The 20214-nt window shown below is 47.5% G+C and overlaps 1 protein-coding gene across 4 annotated transcripts in view; it reads left to right on the top strand.

Moving 5' to 3' along the window:
• The window catches only part of DAAM2 (dishevelled associated activator of morphogenesis 2), a 119717-nt gene that overhangs the window by 17914 nt on the left and 81589 nt on the right, over positions 1-20214 (top strand). Inside the window, exons 1-2 of one of the 4 annotated variants that reach the window (XM_054490876.2) lie at positions 4361-4583; positions 6406-6566. The exons of the other annotated variants lie outside the window; for them this stretch is intronic. The gene's annotated coding sequence lies outside the window, so the exon portion shown is untranslated. Of the gene's footprint in view, positions 1-4360; positions 4584-6405; positions 6567-20214 lie in introns of those variants that run through there. 4 annotated transcript variants of the gene reach the window in all.

Consider the following 20214-nt stretch of genomic DNA (forward strand, 5'->3'; position numbering starts at 1 on the left):
CATAGGAAGAAAAGAAGAAGAGACCAGACATTAGGTGAACAATGAGCATCATGTATCACATCGATCAAACCTTTGTTTCTGTCTTCAGCAGGCTGATTCTAAAATCTTCCCAGGTAAAACAAAATAAAAACAAACAAAAACCTATGTAATCAATAGAAAAAACAAATTTGAAGCAACAAGCCGCTTGGTATGGCAGAGTCTGTGGAAAATACTATTGGTGTGCTGCCCAGATCCCCAGTTGCTGTGGGTGCTCCAGCTAAGGGTTCACACCTGTGTGGACTGCCCTTGGGTTGTCATCCCCCTCTACCCAGAGGTACCTGGAAGTTACACCCACCTGCCCTACCCCAGCCCACCTCTCCCCTGTATCCTGTGACCAGTGACTCACTAGGAAAGGGGAAAAGCCCCATTTCCTTGCCCCTTAGGGGGACAAATGTGTCTCGGTCCAAGTCACCCTTCAGAGTTCCTCACAGCATGAGGCTGAAGTTAGACCTCACCCGAAACCACATTCTTTCCCAGATCCCTCCCCTGCCTTTTCCTATTTCCTTCATTCCCTTTCTGATTCTTCCTGAGAGCTCAGTTTCACCAAATCACACATACACCCATCCTGTCCGAGGCTCTGCTTCTAGGGAACCCAATCTAAAATGTCCTGGGTAAAGCAGGCTGTTCTTTATTACACCCTAAGGGAAGGGATCTAAAACCCTTCCCCTCAGCCCAGTTTGTGGCCACTGGTGGGCTTTGGCTTGCTTGGCCTGGGTGTTGTGGAGGCAGCTCCTCATTCCACCGTGATGATGGCTGTGGGAACGCTCCTTGCCAAGTCCTCAGATATGTTTGAGGAGGCCTCCTGACAAGGCATTTAGCACAGGGGGTCCAGCATTGTCTCTTCTCAAGGCAGATATTCTTAGAAACTTTGATTTGCATTTGTAAGCGTGTAAACTGAAGGGAGTGTGTGTGTGTGTGTGTGTGTGTGTGATTTTCCATCTTGTGGCAATGACAGCTGGGTATTTATAGCTGGATCTTCAGGGCCATTCTCACGTGGCTAAAGAAAATGAAAACCTCATGTGGATGTTGTTTTGTTTTCTTTCTCTGTCTTCGCCATTGCAAGCACTCCAGTTGTTAAACCCTTATTGTTGTAACTAGAGCCACCCTGAGCATCCCTGCGATGGAGGGGTTGCGTACATTGACTATTTCAGGACAAAGTGCCCATTCTCCTTCAGGCAGGCCACAGAGTAAAGGAGGGGACTTTTGGGGAGAGCTCGTGGGCAACACCAAATGGCAACCCCACCTGGCACCCTCCTGTCTGGAACGTCTGCCTGGATTTACCCCATGGAATGTGGATTCCTTAAATCACCTCATGATCCCTCTGCATATAAGCTCCTTTGAAAGAAAACTGTTTTCTTTCTCCCTTGTTTTTCTGTATTCTGAAGTCTTTTATGTCTGAGTTTGGCCTTCTCTGTTAGGCTGAGAACACCCTGGGGGCCATGGTCTGTTTGCCCAGGTTACTAGAGCTCTTGGCAGGGGATGTTGGTGGGGGGATCTGAGGAGGTTGGCAGGAACTCTGCCCCTGGCTTTCTCCAGGATGGCTTGAGAACTCATGGAGCTCCTTAGACACCAGGGTTGGATGGTTTGCCTAATGTTTACTGAGAAGCCAGTCCCCTTCCTGATAATTGAGGGAACTGAGGATGCAGGGCCCCTGTAGACCCTCTGTGATTTCATTCTGATGACCTGGACATTTACTCCTTGGACTTAAGCACTGAGGCTACAGAGGATTTGTATCCGGGGCATAGGGCAGGGTGCATAGCCCAAACCTGCCAGAACTAACAAAGGCCCCCAAAGAGCGTGTTAGGAGGGGAATATAAGCCTAGTTGCTGCGGACCCCGGGAGCTAGGTCTTCCCACTTCCTGGCCAGACCCACAGCGGTCAGACCTTCTGCAGCTGTTCTCCTATGAAGGGCTTTATACACTCCTACTCTTCAAATTCAAATTCTCTAAATAATACCTACCATGTATGGAGGGCCCACTAGGTGCCAGACACTGGGCTAAGCCCTTGCACATTTCAACACATCTCATTCTAACAGCTTTGCAAAGTGGGTATTATCCTATTTTATAGAAGAGGAAACTGAGGTTCTGAGAATTTAGTCAACTTGCCTGAAGTTGCACATCTAGTTTGTGGCACAGAGGGGATTCCAAGTAAGGTGTGCCTGACCCTAAGACCCGTGCTTTCTGTGCCGTACCTCAACCATTTCACTTCATGATGTACTTGACAATCGACTATACCTGAATTCTGCTTTGTTATAACTCTCTAGCCTCCACAAACACTCAGTATCCCCTGCCTCCACACCCTGCCCCTGTCAGCCTTCTATTCTTAGTGTAGATGGTGACCTCTGACTGTGGGGTCAGCAGGTAGCTTTTGGAGTGCCTGTAACTCGAACAATTTAATCTGACATCTCAATCCTGCCACCCTCCCCTCTGTTGCAAACACACCCTCAACTCCCTTTTCCTGCCTGCCTCTGTCCTCCTCCAGCTCCTGTGAGTTCTAGAGGGTTTCCAAACCTAGGATAGAGCCAGCAATTCATTAGTCTTTGTCCTGTTTCCAAGAATCCCAAATATACAAGAATTCCTCATTGAAAAGCCAAGCATTCTTGGGGGAAAGTGTGTGTCACCAAGAAAGCACAATTCCTCACATTGGGAAGGGGGATCGTAGTCCAGTCCAGGAAAATAAGTGTAGATTTCAGTGCCAGATGGAAGTGGATTGGCTCTCCCTGACACCTCCCCTCCCCAGCCACCCACCCCTCACAAACCACAACCGGGGAGCTTGCCTTCCCAGTTCATCTGAGGGCACTAACCGGATGACATTTTCCTCTGGAGAGAGAAGGAAAGAAGAGGCAGATTGTGTGTGTGTGTGTGTGTGTGTGTGTGTGTGTGTGTGTGTGTACACAGTTCTCCTCACCTACAGGCCACTTTCTTTGCAGTTCCTTTTGGCATGGACCACTTACTGTATGAAGAGCCCTCTAGTGAGTTTTTGGGGTGGGGGTGAATCATAGACAATGAGTCTGGCTGCTCTTCCACTAGGAGGAAGCATCTCCCTCCACTTTGGGGCAGCTCAGCTTACCAGAAGATCTAAGGTAAATGAATAGGAAATCTGCTCGAAAGCATTTAGAAAGCAACCTCTTATGGCTGTGTTATGCAAATTCATAGGCCAGGAACAGGACAGGCGCCAAGAGGAAGCACGTGAGCTGAGTGAGCAGAGTGCGTGTGGAGTGGGTTATAATCAAGAAAAGCTTTAGGAGGATATGAAGTTGCTTTTTTTTAAAAAAAAATTTCTCTCCTTTATTATAAAAGAAACATGGATTTGTTATACAAAATACATAGAAGCAGAAGACAAAAATAAAATTAGTTTATGAGCCCATCACGGGGCACTGAAAAGAGACTTTGATCTTTCTGTTCCTCTGCCCGCTTTCTCGCAGCTTCCCACCTGGCCACAAACCACACTTGGAGAATCTGCCTTCCCAGTTTACTTAACATTTGGCAATTAATGTTTCCAGTCTTTTCTCTCCACATACATTGTAAAAGCATGGTTGAGTACATGTTATATGTGCAGATGTTAGACAGTTTTGTATTGTGGTTTTATCCTCTGCTTAGTATTACCAACTTTGTAAATGAGGAGATAAGTCCAGTGAGGTGTGGAAAAGGGTCATGGCCACTGTTTGGTAGAGAGGAAACTGAGAACTGGGGAAAAGGGGCCCTAAAAGACCAGCTGATACCCTGTGGGATGGAGGATCTTTTAAATCAAGCTTGTTCAACCCGTGGCCCATGGGCTGCATGCGGCCCAGGATGGCTTTGAATGAGGGCCAACAAAAATTCATAAAATTTCTTAAAACGTTATGAGATTTTTGCAAGATTTCATTTTTTTAAAATTTTTCTTTTTCTCTTTTTTTTCTCATCAGCTATCGTTAGTGCTAGTGTATTTTATGTGTGGCCCAAGACAATTCTTCTTCTTCCAGTGTGGCCCAGGGAAGCCAAAAGATTGGATGCCCTGTTTTAAATGATAGAAGATGAAGAGCATCTAAACCTCAACCTCCCAGCTCCTATGTGGTTGGGAGCAGTAACAAAGCCAGCCTTCCCTTTGACCTTGGCTTGGTTTCTCTGGCCACAGATGGAGCTCTGATGCCTTTGTTGGGGTTGGCGTTGGCGTTGGCGTTGAGTGAGCACTGTGGTGAGCACTTCACACACAACTGATTGTCTGTTTTACAGATTTGGAAACTAAAGTTTAGAACAGCTAAGGACCTGGAGTAAGATCCATGTGGCACAGCAGCAGAGCTGCAATTCAAACGTGTTCATCTTTCTCCTAACCACTGTCCTAGGCAGCTTCTAGTTCCATGGAAGAGAATGTCTCCCAATTCCTCACTTTCTGCTAAGCCTTTCTGGATTGACTCACCAAAGAACAAGGGGTGCCCTCCCACCATTTCTATGGAACTCAAATGCCCGAGCCCTGCTGTATGGAGTGTGTATCAAGAAGATTTGAGGAAATAAGTAACCTCAGCATCTGTTCTCACCACGTGGCTCTTCCTCCAGGAAGTTTTCCAGGTTGAATTCCACTGGACACTCATCCCTCTCCTCCTCCATTCTCTTCAGTATTAGCCTGATTCAATTCAGAGCCACTAAGTCATTGATATTGTGACCAGATGTCACCCGAGGAGCCCTGTCTTTGAGATTCAGAATAAATTAGCTGAATCTCACTGCCACAAACAGAGGGCAGTGGTTCTCAAATTGTGGGACCTTAGACCAGCAGTATCAGAATCACCAGTGAACTTGTTAGAAATGCACATCCCTGGGCTCTGCCCAAGGCTTCTGGATCAAGCTCTAGGGGTGCAGCCCAGCAGTTTGTGTCTTACCAAGCTCAAGTGGTGATCCTGGTGCACACTGAAGCCTGGGAACTGCTGGTCTGGAGATTCCAAAATAAGTGGTGGTGGCTTATATTTTTCACATCACCTCTGGCTCTGAGTTCCTATTTCCATTGAATTCGCTAAGATTATTAACTACCCCTAGGTGACAAGCATGGTGGCCCAGAAATTAACTTGAACTCTGCAGCCAGACTGCTGAGATTTCAGTTCTGTCTCTAAGGCTCACTCATTGTATGGGTGTCCCTGAGCGAGTGGCATAAATTCCCTCTGCTGCAGACCTCTTATCCCTAATATGAAATAACAGTGGTATTCCCCATAGGGCAGCTGTGAGCATTCAGTGAGACTGTGTCTGTTTAGTATTAAATACTTAAACAGTGCCTTGCACATAGTAAGCTCACAGGAAACATTAACTCTCATTGGTTTCATGCAAACCACGAACTCTTCTGCACTGTGTTGACCCAGATGTGGAATTACTCCCATACCCCTGGTTTACACACACACACACACACACACACACACACACCATTTACACAAGGCTTCATGAATGCGGTGAACTTTAAGGAGGTCTGGGGAGACCAAGGGTATTTGTATTACAACAATTTAGAATTGAATACTGGATAAGCTTATTCTAAAATAGATTGGCCAAAGGTTACATCATTTGGTCTTCCTCCTCCCTCCCTTGGTGCTCACCAGCAACTCACTCAAACAGGTCCCTCTCTTTATTATGTTGAATAATTCAGCTGTCTTTACTCTCCAGCCCCACTCCTCAACTTTGCTCCTCAGTTCACTTTGCAAATCCAAAGACAACTTCTAAAGAATGGACCTTCTACCCTGATTCTCATGCTGGATTCCTCCCTCATAGGGAGAAGAGAGTAGCAATGAAGATTTATTTTTCCTACTGACATGAACTGTGCTACCTCTCAGGATGCTTTAGTGATAGTCAGTTTTGGTTTTTCTCTATAGGTATATGAATCACACGTTGTATTTTTTCTAATAAATACTTGAGAAAGAATTTGATCCAGGAGTCTGGGGCAGAGCCCAAGGCTGTGCATTTCTAACATGTTCACAGGTAATGCTGATACTGCTGATCTGAGGTCCCACAGTTTGACTGCAATATATTTTTCTGCAATGGGGCATATTGCTCTATAAATGTTCCTTCTGCTCTTGTTCTAAATCTTCACACCCTCATAACTAGGGATTTGATCGCAACCACAGGTTCTCAACCTTGATACTAGGCCACATAATTCTTGGTTGTGGGGGGCTATCTTTTGTATTATAGGAGGCTTATTAACACCCCTAGCCTCTACCCAGTAGATCTCAGTAACATTTACTAGTTACAAGAACCACAAAACTTCTCCAGACATTGCCAAATGTCTCTGGGAGCAGGGGGTGTGATGAGTAGCCACCCCCAGTTTTGAGAGCTGCTGGTCTAAGCTAAATAGTTCCTGTAATAGTTCAAGTCCATTATATCTTATTCTACCCCACACTTTATCTCTGTATTTAAGTTCAGGGGCCTGGATTTATTCATTGAGAAGAAAGGTATGGAGGAGTCCCAGCAGCCTCTGGATCACCCTTGATTTCCAAGGAGAATCATCAACACTTTGTGACGGCTTTTTCTCAAAGGCTCCACACTTAACCCATCTACAGTGGAGCCAAGGACATCCAGGTCTGTTTCCAGTACCGTCTCTAGTCCTGTTAACCCTCCCCGTGTGGCGGGAAACCTCACAGGAACTAGGGAATGGCCTTTGGTTTTTGGCTTATAAATACTCATCATCACATTTCTATTACTGAGAACTTTTTCAAAATCATGTTTAACATTCTTGTTGCCGTAGTGGAAACTTTTGTTCTTTGGAGGGCTTCCCATCCTAGGCCCAGGTCAGATTCCTCAGCAGAGCTCTGAACATTTTCTAGGGAAGTTTCAGCAGTGAGATCGTACCTTTGATGCACTTACACAACCGTGGTTGGATTCTGGGTTAAGACTCCCAGGATCCCAACATACACAACAGGGAAACTATGCAGCTGGAGGAAGGGGCCATGTGTCTGGGAGTCTTTCTGGGAGGCCAGGATCAAAATCCTTTTATGGTTCTATTACTTTTCTGGGTTTCTCTCCTTGCCCCCTAATGTCTTAAATCTAAGATAAACAATGAGCGCTTCAGTCAGTAAAAGATTATGCGTAATAACACACAATCTCCAAATTTCAGTGACTTAAAACAACAAAGGTATATTTCTTACTCATGTTATCTGTCTGTAGTGGATCAACAGAGGGGCTCTGCTTGTTATAGTCCCTCAGGAACTGAGGCTGGCAGAACAGGCCCTGTCTTCAGTGTTGATAGTTGCTGTTCTAAAGGAAAAGGAGTCTGGTCCTCACAATTAAAAGCTCTAGACCACTAATGATGCCTGTGTTCGTCAGCGTTCTACAGTGAAACAACCAATAGGATCTCTCTCTACATGTATCTGGATTTGTTTTAAGGAATGGGCTCCCATGGTTGTGGAACTAACAAGTCCAAAATCTGCAGGGTAGGCCAGCAGGCTGGAGACCCAGGAAAGAGCTGATGTTGCAGCTCAAGACTGAAGGCAGTCTCGGGGTAGAGTTCCCTTTATTGGGGGACCTCGGTCATTTTCTCTGAAGGCCTCCAACTGATCAAATGAGGCCTATCCACATTATGGAGGGTAATCTACTTTACTCAGAGTCGACTGATTAAGTGTTTTAAAAAAAAAATCTGGCTGGGCATGGTGGCTTATACCTGTAATCCCAGCACTTTGGGAGGCCAGGGCAGGTGGATCACCTGAGGTCAGGAGTTTGAGACCAGCTTGGCCAACATGGTGAAACCCCATCTCTACTAAAAGTACAAAAATTAGCCAGGCATGGTGGCGCATGCCTGTAGTCCCAGCTATTTGGGAGGCTGAGGCAGGAGAAACACTTGAACCCGGGAGGCAGAGGCAGTGAGCCGAGATCACACCACTGCACTCCAGCCTGGGTGACAAAGTGAAAATCCGTCTCAAAAAAACAAAAAACCAAACCAAAACAAAAAAACCCCACAGCAACCTTTATACTGGTGTTTGACCAAATACCTGGTCCCATGGCCAAGTTGACACATAAAATTAACCCTTATGACACTCACCTTCTATTTTCAGCGAATGGGCCAAAATTAGCCACATGGCCCCACCCAACACAAGGACCCAGGAAATACAATCCTCTGTGTGCAATCAGGGGTGGGGACCAACAATATTTGACTAAGGGCCAACAACTAGAACAACTATAAATTATTTTATCTGAGGATGAAAGAAAGTATTAATCTGTGGTATTTTGACGTTAATGCATTCTACTAACACAATGAAGAAATAGTGTTAGACTTAGCTCTACCTGCTCAATTCATTCGTAGGGGAGTCATGGAAGAAAATGGGTTGTAGCATGGCCTGGCCTCCAGGGTCACTAAATTTGAACACTGTTACTGAACATTGTCCTGTTATTCTTCTGTATTGTTTTCTTTATAACATGTTTTCTGTGTGTGATGTTGCATTTAAAGCCCATTTGTGTGCTGTGTGATTGAAGAATGCCTTGCAATTAATTTGGCCTTTGTGACCTCCTTTTAGTATAAATTCTTTAGGTTCCTTTTTCTTGCTTGGATCAGAATCATCTGAAAGGGCTCAGGAGCCAGCTGTCGCTCTGTGTTTTTTGCTACTGAGTCACTGTGTTTCTGACAAGTCCCTCCCGAGTTTGGGCCCTCATTTCCCTGTCTAGAGTGGGGTTGAGCAATGTGATTTCTAAGGTTCCTTCTGGCTCTGACATTCTGTGTGCCTTTGTTCCACACCCTCTCTCAGTGATGCCAGTGCCAGGGGGTACAGCCTCAGGGATGTGTAACAGGGTTTTCCTCCACAAAACTGGCAGAATTGTTCTGGGTTCTTATTTGAAAATGTGGCCCCTCATCAGTGCTTTGGCCATTTTGCATGCGCTAGCTCACAGAGAATGCGGGCTACACCCCAGCTGGTGAGCATCATCATCATCTCTATGCCCACTGGCTTTCTGCTTGGCTGGAGGGAAGCTGAGGACAAGAGGATGTTAGGTTGGAGCACGGGGAGGCCTGTGGAAGGCAGGGACGGGGTGGAGTCTGGCCCATCCTTCAGGTCCATCTGGGCAAACCTCGTCTTCAAAGGGCAGAGTTACAAGGACCTCAAATGCTACTTATGTCCTCCAGTACTAACATTTGACACATCTAACGCCTATTCATTGTTGTGAAGTTCAAATGAGGTAACTCATGAGGAAGTGCCCGCAAAACTAAACACACTCTCAAACAATAAGAATTACTATCACGAGCTGCCTGACTCCACAAGATTTTAGTGCTAGGTGCTAGGGACAGAAAAGTGAAAAAATGATGCTCAGTTAATTAGCATACAATGTGATGCCACCTCTAACAATAGACTTTGGATGATGTCTTAGTTCAAGCTGCTCTAACAAAATACCATAGATTGGGTGACTTACACAGCAAACGCTTATTTCTCACAGTTCTGGAGGCTGGAAAGTCAAGATCCAGGCACCAGCAGATTTGATGTCTGGTGGTTCAGCCTTCTCACTGTGTCCTCACATGGGTGACTTACACAGCAAACACTTATTTCTCACGGTTCTGGAGGCCGGAAAGTCAAGATCCAGGCACCGGCAGATTTGATGTCTGATGGTTCAGCCTTCTCACTGTGTCCTCACATGGCAGATGGGATGAGACAGCTCTCTGGGGTCTCTTTTATAAGGGCATGAATCCTGTTCAGGGGAGCTCCACCCTCATGACCTAATCATATCCCAAAGTCCCCGCCTACACATAGCATCAGATAGGGAATTCTGCCTCAACCTATGAATTTTGAGAGGACACACACATTCAGTCCATAGCAATGGGCAAAGCTTGTGGGAGCGCAGAGGAGGGAGTTTTTAACGTTCAACACTCTGCTCGTGGGGGTGGAAGCCTCCATAGCAGCACTGACAGTTTAACCTGGTATGGAAAGACGGCAAAGACTGCACAGGCGGAGGGAATGGGCATCCTAGCCTGAGCGAGTGGCAGCGTGCTGGAGAGGCTTATGGAAACCTCTGGTAATCTGGCCTGGTGGCTGGGTGGGGTGTGTGGGAGCATGTGGGGGAAGCTGCGGAGGGAGCTGATGATCAAATTAGGAAAGGTCTTGGATAATCTATGAGGAGCCTGGACTTCACTGAATTTTTCAATTACCAGGTTTTAAGAAACTTTTTATTTCAGTTTTTGGCTGAAAGAAGAAGCTATTGCTTTAATTTTATTTAAAACCTGCCTGTGGATCTATAATAGGCAAAACTTAAATAGATTTAATCATAGCCTTGCTGCACTGTCCTGTTAATTTTGCTACTCTCCTTCCTCTTAGAGTTTCCATGTAGAATACATTTATCTTCTCGCTCTAGTCTCGTCTTGGTTGAAATATTGGAGTGAGAGATAGAAAGTGGGATCTTTATTTTTTTTCTCTTTATACAGAATAACGCTTATTTTAGAATGTGGACAATACAAAAAACTATAAAGATGAAAAAAGAAATTTACCCTCCAGACAAGGTTGGTAGAGGATGAGTGGTTGAGCTCCAGTAGAATCAGTTTTGTTCAAATCCTAACTTTTTCACATATTACCTGTAAGATCTTGGCAATTTTCTATCTCCAGGCCTCAGTTTCCTCATCTGTAAAATGGGAATAATAATCACAATACCTACCTCCTAAAGTTCCTATGGGGACTAAATCAGTTTCTTCATGCAAAGCACTTAGGAAAGTGCTGTGTACATAGTAAATAATTAATATTTCTTATGGGTTATTGCAACACCCTCTGGGTGAGTTCAGCCCTAGAGTTGGAGCTACAGGAGGACACCTTCCCCTGGGGAAGGGTCTTTCTGCCTCCAAGTTCCACATCAGGAAAGTGGAGAAGCTTGTCATACCACAGGATGAGGCTAGTGCCGAGTCACAGACTGGTGTGTGTTCAGATTTTTTCCCTAGAGGATGCTAGCTCATCCTCCCTTGCTCCTTCCTTTCTAGCATTTCCACCCACCTCGGGCTCTTGGGGTAGGCTGTCCCTTTAAGAAAGACAGCCGTACATTCTGCTCCTGACAGTGGTCCTGCCTCCCTTGCTGGATACCTTGCTGGGCTGTGGTTGGGACACTCCTGGGCTGGATTTTAGTACTGAAGCCTCCAGAGGAGGGGCCACTGCTTCAAATCAAGCACACCCCACCCCAGGAATCCATGCCCACAGAAGGACTCCCTGTCTGCAGCCCCCTGCTGTGGCCCTGGGCTCCCAGCACCCAGCTCTGTGCTGGGACATCAGAAGATAATTTTTGAGGACTGAGCTCAGGATCCCTAAAAAGAAAGTTGGAAAATAGCTGGATAAACTTGGTAAGTGAAAGAAAGCCGCGTTACATCCTCTTCCTTGGATTGTGGATTGCAGAGTTTGGGTTGAGTTCTGGTGACTCTTGCCAATAGTATCCGATGGGCAAATGTGAGAAGGAGGAGACAGAGGTGGGGACTGGGATCCCCAGTGGGTAGCGAGTCTTGAACTTGGGGATAGCCCCCCCACCTTCTCCTGGTGGTTGTCAACCTTGAGGCAGGGAGCTGGGGGTTGACATCTGAACATAGCTGGAGCCTGGCCCAAGGAGTGAAGATCCGGGAGGGGCAGATGTCAGATTTCTCCCTCATTTGGGAAAAACAAAGTGTGGTCAGTGAGTGCTGTTTGTGAAGATGCCAGAGACCAGTGACATTTGCAGCCTGAGGGTGAAATGAGTGACCCTGTGAGTCTATCTCAGCAGGAGACTCGGACCAATTCCTCTTCTTCCTATAGGGTCAGGGGACAGACCAGGCCTGGGCCCCAAGAAGTCTGCGTTGTTTCCTTGGATTGAGGCAGCTGCCCGTGAGCAGCAGTGGACAGTGTCTTAGTGGGAGGAGGCAGGTCTGCCAAGGGCAGGGAAGAATGAAGGGCCTGTTACTGCTGAAGCCTGGGAACGCTGCCTGGGGGGAGGCCCACGCTCCCCAGAGCTGGAGTGAGAAGGAATGGGAGGAGAAGTCTATGCAGCAGGGGGATGGGCTCAGCCAGCATCCCCACCCTCTGCAGAGCAAATGCCCCCCTGCCCCATTTCCTGTGGCATGGACACAGGTGAGCTTCCTGGCATTGAATGCTCAGGTACAGTTTGGAGGGCTGGGGTCTGTTACAAAGAGGTGGCCTCCCATGGAGGAGGCAGGAAATGTAAGAAGCCTCAGCCCCTGGCACTCATCCGAGGCCAGGGTTTCCAAATCAGAGACACTTTCTGCTAAATTATGCTTCAACAGATGTTTTCTGTGTTCCTACTTGTGCCAGGCTTTGTGCTGGGGATTTACCAAAATATAATATGGCATGATGGAATTGGGAAGGTGTGCACAGCTGGAAAGATATTTTGGATGTGAGATTAAAGCCATTTTTGAAAGGTAACAAAAACGTTTATTCTGTACCTTGAATGCAGCAATCACTCTGCTAAAGGCTGCATCTCCTTTAATTCTTGCAGTAGTTTATTGACTTGTGACTAATTTTGTAGATTTCACAGATGAAGAAACTAAGGCTCAGAGATTAAGGACCTTTCCTTAAAGATGCAGGGCTGGTAAATGGAAAAGCCAGGATGAACCTCTTAATTCATCTAACCATTCATTCATTTGTGTATTCAACAAAGTTGAATTGCTGGCCTACTGTGTGACAGCCATTGTGGAGGGCACTCAGGACACAGCTGGGACAGGGAAGGGTCCACGGCAGCCTAACTCCATAGCCTGGGTCCTCACCCCCAGCCAGAGCCCTTCACACTGGGCCCCAGAGACCCCTGGGAACATTGTGTGATTGTTTTCTCCAAGGTGTGAGACTCTGCTTGAGAATGTGCTTTTCCTTGAGAAATGTTTCTTTGTTTTCATTTTAATAATAATACTCTAAAAAGTGGAGGCATTTATTCTGTATCATCTGAATGACCACCATATAACCTATTATTGGCATGCGATTTTAGTCCCCAGGTTTGTGTTTCTGTGCAAGTTGGCACCGAGTGGTTTCCTAAAATGATAGTTTTTAACTTTTAATGCTTTGTTTCTCAAACTGGGCTCTACACTGTGTGCTTCAAAGGCCCAAAGATTAAGGAAGGCTACATCGACAGATTCTACTGCAGGAAGGGAGATGTGCAGTATGGGTGTCCCAAGAGGAAATGGTTCAACATCCCCCTCTCCTGGGGGGTGAAGAAAACTGAGGAGTTCAGGTTGGGGCAAAGCAGCTTGGGGGTTCTGAATCTTCCAACCTGCTGGTCTCCAAGCTCAGGATGGACCTAGGCCAGAGACTCAGAGAGGAACAGGCAAGTCAGGAAAAAGGAAGACTCTTGAGTTCAGATTGGTGTGCTCTGCTCTGACATAGCATCTCTGACCTCAAGCAAACTTGCTCCTTTCTGGGCCTTTGCAGATGGGACGACTTGTGCCAGGAAGGGGGAAGTGTGGGGCCTCCCTGGAACACTGTGTGACTTCCTCCCAGAGAGGGATGTTTTCTGGTCATTCAGAACTTCTGACCTCTCCTGAGGCCCAGCTGTTAGGTGAGAAGGCCATTGCATGATCCCTGGTGTACAGAACTGTGTATGTGACTTGTGCCTCATCACCCTGGGGGCATCCAGGGCTGTATCATGCTAGCCTGGTGCCATGGCCCTTAGATGGGGCTGGGCAATCAGCATCCTTTCTGGATCGGATGTCCTGCCAGTCTTGGAGGCCGGAGGCAGGAGACTCCGGACCCCTGCCTCTCCATCCTCTTCCACCTCCTTTCCCTCCTCCCCCTGCTGGGGTTTTGGGTCTTGCTGTCATCTCTGCTTTTGAATGATGCTCCATTGTATCTCCACTCTCTGGTTACTCTCCCTCAGCTGGGCTCTGGGTGGTCATTCTGGTCATCTTTTCTCCAGACTCCACTCTACCCTTTTCTGTCTTGTACATTAGGAGTCAGTGAACATTATCTGCAAAGGTCTTGATAGTAAATATTTCAGCTCTGGGGGCCTTCTGTGCTACACATTAGTAATTTGTTCCTAATTTTATCTCCTCAAGCGCAGGAGTCAATAGAACTTGGCTATCTCTGCAGCCTCCCCCGCCCCCAGCTCCGTGCCTGCTGGGCAGTAGGCACTCAGGAAGTATTGCTGGCAAAAATCCCAATGACCTCTCCCCATCCCCCTAGAGCCCGTGCCCCAGCAAGGGGCATCTTGGGGTCTAGCTATACCATTTTGGGAAATCAGGATCTGGTCACCTGTTGGTTGCTGTGGCATCCTGTAGCTAAATCCATCTCTGGCCCTGTAACCTGAACCTGCCCCAGGCCCTGTGCTCCAGGATCAAGTGTCCCTGTTTGTTTTGACATCCCATGTGGGGCATTAGAGATCCAGATTTCAAAGCAAGAATTTTTCTAGCAGCCGTTGAAGGCCAGGCCCCTGCCAGCTCCCGGGCTCCCATGTTAGCATTTTCAGTTAATTAAGAAAACAAACCCCACATCCCTGACAGAGGCGGTTCTGCCGATTCAGGACAGAGAACTTTGCGTCAGCATAGCATGCAGGAGAAGCTGGCCAGCTCCTGCAGGCAGGACAAGCTGAGGGAGGCAGATGTTTGAGCTGGAGAGGACCCACTGGTGCCTTCCCAGCAAGAGCAGGTGCCGCGGAAGTCGCGTGATTGGGAAGCCAGCTCCAGGCAAGGTCCAGAGCATGGAATTTCTGTTCCTCTTTCCCCCTCCAGGGTGCATTTATCATGGGTGAGGGCCATGGAGAAAGGCCAGCTGGATGAGAATAGCAGGGGGAGACACAAATACTTTCTTGGGACTTGCCAGTCTTCCTCTCCAGAGCCAGGTTATCCCAACTGTCTAGCTCCTGGAGGAGAATGATGAGAGGTGACCTGGGGTGGCTTCAGAGGGGCCCAGGTAGCTGACCTGCCAGCTGCCAAGGGGGAGCCTGATCAGAGAGGCTGCTTAGCCATGCAGGGCCTGGGTGTGAATTTAAGAAGGGTCTTTGTCAGGCTGGGTGCGGTGGCTCACGCCTGTAATCTCAGCACTTTGGGAGGCCAAGGCGGGAAGATCCCTTGAGGTCAGGAGTCTGAAACCAGCCTGGTGGACATGGGGAAACTCTCTCTCTACTAAAAATACAAAAATGAACCAGGCATGGTGGTGTGCGCCTGTAGTCTCAGCTACTCGGAAGGCTGAGGCAGGATAATGCTTGAACCCGGGAGGTGGAGGTTGCAGCGAGCTGAGATTGCGCCACTGCACTCCAGCCGCGTGACTCTGTTTAAAAAGCACTCTGTTTAAAAAGCAACAACAACAAAAAACAAGGTCGGTGGGTGGGGAGGCCTTTGTTTCTTGAAGGAAACATAGTTAAGCATACTCCTGTAAAGTAGCCCAGCTCTGCCAGTGTGTGTGTGTTGGGGGGCACTTTCCTGAGCCTGGCTGTGCATTCACTCACAGAATCACCCTCTCACCTGATCACACACCCTCTGTGTTGTACCAGGGATAAGATATGCCCTTCCCCTGCTCCCACTATGGCTGTGATTGGGCAGGTGGGAATGGAGGGGAGTGGAGGGAGCATAAGTGGGACTGGCTTTCTGCACTCCGATATCTGTACTGAGTGTACTGAGTGTACTCTCTCCCAGGTGTACAAGCCCTGCAGGCAGGGTGGGTTCATGTATCTCCTTGGATGTGGGATTCTCTTGCAGTTCACAGCCTGCACACTACATGCAGTGGTCCTGGTACCTCTTGGGTAGCATGGAATTGGAGGGAGACCCAGTCCTGCTCTATCATTGCTAAATGGCCCAGCACACATTATTTGGGCTTTGTGAACCTCTAATTTATAATGGGAAATGGGGATGAGGTTCACATTTTATGGTCCCCATGGTGCAGGTGTGTTGGCAAATAAGAGATAAGGCGTATTTCATGCCTGGTGCAATGAACCTGGCCTCCTTCCCCATTGGACATGTGTCTTGGTCCAGCTTCTGCCTGCTGGCTTGGGATGTGGCTGCCTTAAAAGATAGTGGGGAGAAATGATAAACACACGGCTGGCGTCTGCTCAGCTCAGGAGAAGAGCCCTGGGGAAGAAGTGATTGTACGGCCTTCTCCTGGTCTCTGGTATAACTAGTTCAAATAACTACCAGTTAGTAGCAGATTTTTTTAAATTTTATTTTACTTTTGAGGGTCTTCTCCTTACCTGCTGGAACTCTCAGGCCTCCCTGCCATGTGTACTTTGTCATTCACAGCACAAGCCCACAGCGAGGGGCTGGGGCTATTCTAGGAAAGCAAGTCTCTTAAAAGGTGGGCATCCCTGTGGTGTTCTAAAGCTGGGGAGAAGCCACTTAGGGTTTTGGGGGACTCTCGACTCCTTCTCTTTCTCTCTTTTTCATTTCCAGTGGAATCCTCAGGTGATCGGTTGTGTAGCTGATATGCCCAATAGCTCCCCTTTCCTGGAGAACATATCCAATTTGCCTCCTGATCCTCCTGAAATTCTCGAATCCCTGGACACCAGGCTGGTTTGTTTGCTTTTCTCCTTTTGCCAATGATTTTTTTCACTTCATGTTAGGACTGTTTGCACACAAAAATTGAGAAAAATGTACATAAAAAATCAGATGTGAAATGTGAGAAAGCATACTAATGGTAGGCAAATAATAATAATTAGTATGCATAGTCACAGGTTTCTGTAACTTCAACTTGGCAAATCCAAATCCCTTGGAATGACTGTCAGGAGCACCTTCTCTTTTTAAAGAGAAGTTTCTAAGTACCCTTCAGGCTTCAAAGAGAAAATCTGAGTTGAGGAAATCAGGAGAAGTTGGGAATCAGTTTCCTGGAGTATTTGGGAATATTTAAAGAGAGAGGCTGTGTATCTTGGATCCTAGCAGGGCTCACAATATTTAGGGGAAATATTCATGAATGAATCTTGGCTAAGATTTTTGGAATTTTTAATTTTTGTTTTTATATTGCATTTTTGTAGTTATTGTTTCCACTTCAGTAGAAACTCAGGGGAAACCAGGAAGCAAAGCAGGATTTGTCTGTGACTGTTCTATAGTGGGAGAGAAGAGTTCTGTGCTGTGAATTCGATAATTGGGTTCTAGACATGGCTGTGGCATGAGTTTGCTGTGGGTCCTGAGGCAAGTAGCCTGCTTCTTGGGCCTCAGCTTTCTCGCCTGTAAAAGGGTCTTGAAATGGTAGTCACCTTCATTGTCAACATCTTGTGCATGCCAGCAGCTGTATGAGAGTCCTCCTGCAGATCATGTCGGAGAAGGGAGGAGTTGAGTCCATTCACACACAGATGGGGAGTGTGACATCTCAAGAGGGGAAGGCACAGCTATCCAGCAGCTGAAGTGGCGGGGGCTAGTCTTTTTCAGAGTCTGCTTATTGGGTCTGGGTTTGTGGAATGGTGCTTGGTCACCCCAGGGAATGGTGGCCCTCACTCACGCCTTGGCTCTGTGTGTGTGGGCTCATGGAGGTGCCCCCGGGCCTGGTAGGATGTGGGGGCCTGGGCTTCAGAAACAGTGGCTGGAGGATTCTCCCCGACTCTTTTCCTTGGGGTCCTCATGCCCGGATTACTCTTCAGGGTCTCTGTCTTTGTGTGAAGTGTGGTAACCCTTGACCCCCTTGGTCTGAGAATGGACTCTCTTAATGGACCAAAGGGGAATCTGGAAAATCCCAAACCCGGTTTCAGAATTCAAGGGGTATAGTCCCTTCATGTCTGAGCCCTGGACTACTTCTCAGGTCATCTCCTTGCCAGCTGCCCAAGCTCTGCCTGCCCTGCCGCTCACACTTCTAACTCCTGCCCTCCCTATTACCTGAAGGGTCATACCTGGGGAACGCCTCGCTGTCCTTTGAGACTCAGTCCAAAAATCACCACACCTGTAAAGTCTCTCTAACCCCTCCTCCTCCCCACCAATTTCAGGTAGTAGGGTTCCCTCTTACCTGTGCTCCCACAGGCCTGTCCCTGATGAAGCACTGAGCACAATGTTTGAAAACCACTGTCCTGACTCTCGCTAGACTATTAGCTTCCAGAATGCAAAGCTCTGACTGGTTCAGTTTTGCATTTCTAGTATGTCTTAGTCCATTTGTGCCAATATTCCACACACTGGGTAATTTATAAACCAAAACAACATTTCTCATGGTTCTGGACTTTGGGAAGTGCAAGATCAAGGTGCCAGCAGAGTTGGTGTCTGGTGAGGGCTGCCCTCTGCTCCTAAGGTGGTGTTTTGTTGCTTCTTAATGAAAAACTGTAAAGAGCATAGGTACTCCTTGCATTTTTGCTATTCATTCATGCAGCCAATATTTAATAAGGACCTACTATGCATTAGCCCTTGCCAGTGGAACTATGCTATAGTTTGTATGTCTGTGTTCCTTTCCTCCCTCTGGAGGGGAAGAACACTGTGTCCTTACATGACAGAAGGAATGGAAGGGCTAAAAGGGCCTAAGCTAATTACCTCCAGCCCCCTCTGTCTTTTTTTTTTTTTTTTTTTTGAGACGGATTCTTGCTCTGTCGCCAGGCTGGAGTGCAATGGTGCGATCTCGGCTCACTGCAGCCTCCGCCTCCCGGGTTCGAGCGATTCTCCTTCCTCAGCCTCCCAGGTAGCTGGGACTACAGGTACGTGCCACCATGCCCGGCTAATTTTTGTATTTTTGGTAGAGACGGGGTTTCACCATGTTGGCCTGAATGGTGTCGATCTCCTGACCTTGTGATCTGCCCGCCTCTGCCTCCCGCCCTTTTATAATGCACTAATTCATTCATGAAGGTAGAGCCATCATGACTTAATCACTTCCCAAAAGGCCCCACCCTTAATATTATTACAACAAAGATTAAGTTTCAACATATGCATTTTGGAGGGAACACAGACATGCAAACCATAGCGCAGTTCCACTAGCAGGGGCTAACGCATAGTAGGTCCTTATTAAATATTGGCTGCATGAATGAATAGCAGAGATGCAAGGAGAATTTATGCTCTCTACAGTTTTTCTTTAAGAAGGAAGCAAGAATGGTTACTGTTTGGATAATTCACCCAGGGCCCAGCTTCACGGGATGCTGTTTAAACAGATAAATCCAATTGGCATCTCTTCCTTGTATACTTTTGTCGATGGCAGGGGCCTGGGGAGTGGGCTGCGTGTTCCACACAGGGTGTGTGGATGAGCCTACACATGCGCCTATGACTGGTTGTGGGTAGCAAGCACAGAATGATCCTGTTTTTCTGTAAATACCGAGCCACAAACATTGGCAGTGACTTTCTGGCCATTATCCTCAGTGGTGTGTGATTCTTGCGGCTTTTCCCAGGGTGTACCAAAGGAGTGTGACTCTGGTGACCATCGATGGGGAGGCTGGCAGCACTCAGGGTGATGGACAGAACCCCATGGTTGGTTCCCTCTAAAGAGGCCTGTGTTGGAGGCTGAGTGATACCTTGTTTGGCACCAGTTGGAGAGTTTATAGCCTGTGAAGGTTCTTACACTTACCAAGAGGAAATTGGGCAATAGAAATTTATGTTAATGTCTGTGGGATAACAAAAAAGCAACACGTCCCTGGGTCAGTAGTGATCTTACCTTCAGGGGTTTGTTTATTCATTGGCACACTCAGACATTTCTACTCAGTGCCTGCCATATATGCCTGTCCTCATTCTAGGGATGCAGACTGAGCCTGGTCCCTGCCCTCAGAGGGCTTAGTTTCTGGTAAAAGTGCTTGAAGTTTGGGAGGATGGGAGCTGAAGCTGGCACCCTCCCCAGAGCCGTTCTGAGCCAGCCCCTTGGTGGGAAATATCATTTCTCCATTCATTAGCTCCTCTATTCTCCCCCAAGTTGTTGCTGGCCAGAAGCACCTTGGTACCACCCTTCTAGATTTCTCATGCTCCCTCCTTCCCCACGCTGAGTTAGAGACCCCTCATCCATAGTCTCGTCATTCCCTGTACAGCTCCACCAAGATACTTCTGCCTACTACCCCGGCCTGCTCACAGTTGTACCCCGTTTCCGACTGGGAGCTTTTTGACAATCAGGTCTGTGTTTTATTCACTGCCGCATCCTACAGTGCACAGTGTCTGGCCCAGAGTGGGGGTTTATAGATGGTTGTGGAGTGGATGCCCATGCGGCAATGCTGGACTGCATTTATTTCATCTTCAGCATTCACACTGAAGCCTGTGTCTATTTTCGTCTTTCTGGGTCCGTCATGGAGAGGCATGACTCTCAGAGAAGTTGCTGAAAAGCTGGGGCATTGTGAGAAATTGGAGAAATCTGGGAAGCCACAGGCTGGAATCCCAGGGCTCCGGTGAGTCCTCTGTGGCTGTCATTCTACACACTCCCTCTCAGGGAGGGAGGCA

The sequence above is a fragment of the Pongo pygmaeus genome, chromosome 5 (genome assembly GCF_028885625.2).
Source record: "Pongo pygmaeus isolate AG05252 chromosome 5, NHGRI_mPonPyg2-v2.0_pri, whole genome shotgun sequence".
Taxonomy (NCBI): Eukaryota; Metazoa; Chordata; class Mammalia; order Primates; family Hominidae; genus Pongo; species Pongo pygmaeus.